The sequence below is a fragment of the Galeopterus variegatus genome, unplaced genomic scaffold (assembly GCF_000696425.1).
Source record: "Galeopterus variegatus unplaced genomic scaffold, G_variegatus-3.0.2 Scaffold972, whole genome shotgun sequence".
Lineage (NCBI taxonomy): Eukaryota > Metazoa > Chordata > Mammalia > Dermoptera > Cynocephalidae > Galeopterus > Galeopterus variegatus.
This window is the reverse complement of record NW_007727083.1, coordinates 421678-425345: the sequence shown is the minus strand read 5'-3', so window position 1 is coordinate 425345 and position 3668 is coordinate 421678. Positions and strand designations below refer to the sequence as shown.

General features: G+C 37.0%; 1 protein-coding gene across 1 annotated transcript in view; it reads right to left on the bottom strand.

Moving 5' to 3' along the window:
* Nucleotides 1-3668, bottom strand: part of MB21D2 (Mab-21 domain containing 2) — a 126470-nt gene that overhangs the window by 11361 nt on the left and 111441 nt on the right. The window lies entirely within an intron of this gene.

Genomic DNA, 3668 nt, shown 5'->3' with positions numbered 1-3668 from the left:
AAAAAAAAAAAAAAAAAAAAAAAAAAAAAAAAAAAAAAAAAAAAAAAGGACTGCTGGGAGTGTAAACCTTTAAGGATTGTTTCAGCTGCAAGAAACTGCCCTAATCAAGCTATGTCCTGTGGTTGGGGTGGGGGTGCAACATTTAATAACTGATCGACGTGGGGGGTGTCCCAGCTCAAGATACTCCCAAAAGCCATTCAAACCCAAAGTTCCTGGCAGAGTCAGCTGAGGCTGATGCTGGGCCTGCAGGGAAGCCCAACTTCTCTTCCTACTTGATCTTTTTTCCTCCTCTTCCTTCCACAGGTGTAGACCCCAAGGGTGCTCCTTAATAAATATTCTAACTCCATTTCAGAGGCTGCTTCTTGAAGAACCTAAGACACTAAATACAACCCAAGCAAAAACAGCCTTCAATGCAAATTCAGAAAGGAAAATTTATTTTTCCTTTTTAAGGTGGTTTTTAAAGCCAAACTAAAGAACCACGGTTGAAAGTTATCATAAATACTAAGACAAAGATGTAATTCTCAATTGTCATGCTTTAATATTAACCTCATCTTTACAATGTAACAAATACTACCACCTCAAGTTACAGCTGTAGCTATAAAAGAATTAAGATTGATCTCAGATTCCAGAGTAGGTTGTGAAAATCATTTTCATTATTTTATGGACTCACATGTAAGCACAGTTACTTTCAAAGAACTATTTGAGGGTACTTCAAAAAGTTCATGGAAAGATTCATAGTAATTTTTAATTCTATTTTTCCAAAAACTTTTTCAGGTACCCTTGTATTTGATAATAAAATTATTTACTCTTCATTGTTTCAAATAGTCTTTCCTTCTAGCATTTGGATTGCCATCAACATACATGAGAAAATTATGAAATGTTGTGTTGTGGTTAGTAAATAATATCTGAATCAACTAAAGTGGTATTGTTATTTGGGTACACATTGTTGTCTCCTCTTAGTTAGGCATAAATAACGCAAAATTCTATGTCTTTTTGACCTAGACAGGAGTAAACGGGCTCTGAGCACACCAGCTAGGTAAGACCTGTCTATACAGCAAGAGAAACTGGTGCGTTAACGACCTGCAGACAATTTGTCTCTATAAAAGTGTCACTGAATTTTGCCTTGGATTGTCACAATCTTGTTTGGATAGTCTTAGGTGAGGAATAACTAAAACTCCCTTCTGCCCTCTTCTGGATTACAGGAGAAGTTTTTAACTTACTTTCACTTGTTAGAGTATATACTATAACATTCCTGCCAATAATAAAGTATTTTCTTTCCTCCCAACTCGTGCTTATTCACCTAGTAAAATGTTGAACCTTCTTTCAAAAGAGCCAGTATAAAATATTTTGGCTAAATTCTAATATTCAGGAGTTAGGATAATTGTGGACACTTCTAATTCTTTTTAATATACATTGCAGAGGCTCAATCACTAAGCGCCTAGAAGTTAGAAACAAAGTTTCTAACTTTTTCTCCGGAAACTAATCCCTTGTGACATGCACATTTCCACTTAGCTTTCCTGAGCCCATTGGTCTGCAGTTTTACAAAAGATGTGGTAACACAAACTAGAGCTTTCCCTGGCATTATAGAAGCCTAGAAGCCCAAATGTCCTCCTGAAAACTGTCCAGGGCTAAATCTAAGTGAAGATGAGCTGACGTCAGCTACGGTGGCAGATGGGTTGTCATGCAACTAACACACAGGCTGGCACTGGGAGAACGAGACAGAAAAGAAAAAACCTCAACTGTACACTTTGGCTTTGCGGATCTGTTCCAACAAGTGCCATCTCTAAACTGATCCAAGTTTTTTTTGTGTAATTCCAGTAGGGTAAGACCAACTGACTCTGTGTTTAGCCATTAGGTAGAGTATCCAAAGCCATGACTGGGAACAAAAGGAAGACGCACACACACCACTCAGCTCGTCAGCAGGAAAGAAAAGGATGGATGGAGAAACAGCTTATTCCCCTGGGTGGGTACTGGCATGGAAGTACTGGCAAATGTTTGTTCCTAAAACCCTAAAGTAAAACTGCCTCCTAGCCTCCCTTTCTGTAATTCTCCACTCCGTGGTTTTGCTTTATTTCATAGTTTCTATTTAAAGAGACCTTAATATTACTTTTATAGAGATTCTGGAGTCTCGAGCTTCAGGAATGAGTTCAGCGTCATCCTCTTAGTTCTTCACTGATTATCTTTAGAATATCCTGTTCTAGTGAATAAAACTTCATCACATTCCACTGTGTTCAAATTACTGACCTCTATCACTCAAACGTATAATATCAGATTGTTAACACCAGAGTACAAGAGCTAAGTATCATATTTTTATTTTCTCCTGTCTTCACAGCCCCATTCCAGTAGATATGAGAACTCAAGTACACAGTTTAATAAATACTCAACAGATAAGTGAAGATACTACTTGCATAAATTCCTTTAAAAAACACACATTTGAGCCCACCTAGGGACACCAAAAAATAACACACACACACACACACACACACACACACACACACACACACACTTACCAATGTTGGAGGGAGAAAGATCCATAAAGAGATAAAACTTTTATGTCTTATAATTTACAAAATTAGATAAATTTTATTTCTCTATATATCTTTGACTATGTATATAAAAAATACTTATGTACCTAAATATCTCAATAATACTTATTGTTTCACATAAAGGTGTTACCTTTTTTGGCCCCAACTCATGTGGCACACAGCAGTAACAAATAGTGCCTTATCATGGCAGTGGTTCTTAATGGTAAGAAAGAGGGCAGGGTGGGACAATGCTGACAAAGGATTCTGATGGGTCACCTAAGGCAAAAGTCTCCTTGGATAATAACAAACAATGTAAAACCTCCCTATAAAATATTATGACTTATGTTTCAAAGGAGGAAATATTTTTCTCAAGCTTACTTGACATTCTGAGGAACATCTGAGATGTAGGCATGCCTTGGCCGTACAGCAGGGGAAGCCCAACTTCTAGCCACCTTTTTCTAAAAAGTCACCAATCTATGGTATTTTCAATGGCCCCAATTTGGAGAAGGTTTTTACATTTTCTTTATTCATGTCCAGAAATCATCTATCTGAAGCCCCTCTCTTTTATATGTGAAAAAACTGAGGTCCATAGAGGAGAAATAACTCATACAAGGTCACAAAGCCTTAGTATCAGATGAACAGCATGGTCTTATTCCCACACCTGCTGAAAAGTTCACAATGGCACACATACTATTCTCCCTATGACAATGACCCAACTTGACATGAATGCAGTATGGCTTGGATGAGAAGTGGCAGAGGTCTCAGGGCAAAGTGTTTCACTGGTCAATGTTTTAGCGTGACCTTGGAGAAGCAGCAGAATATGTCTGACTATCCACATTTATCATAAAGGAAGAATAGACCTGATCTGCCTTGAAAGATGCCATTAGTATTCCCAAATCAACAGACTGTAACAGATGCTGGAAATACAGAAGACACTAATGGAGCTTCCTAGCTTTTCAATAATTTCCTGAGTGATCATTAATATTCACTGTTATTGTAATATGTTATATAAGTCAAATAGTTTTATTTTGCAAATTTCTGAGACAACTACATACAATTTTATTTAATCTCTTAGAAAACTGATCAATTCATTCATGGTAACGGTAATGTCTTATTGACCAGGATATATATATATATATATAT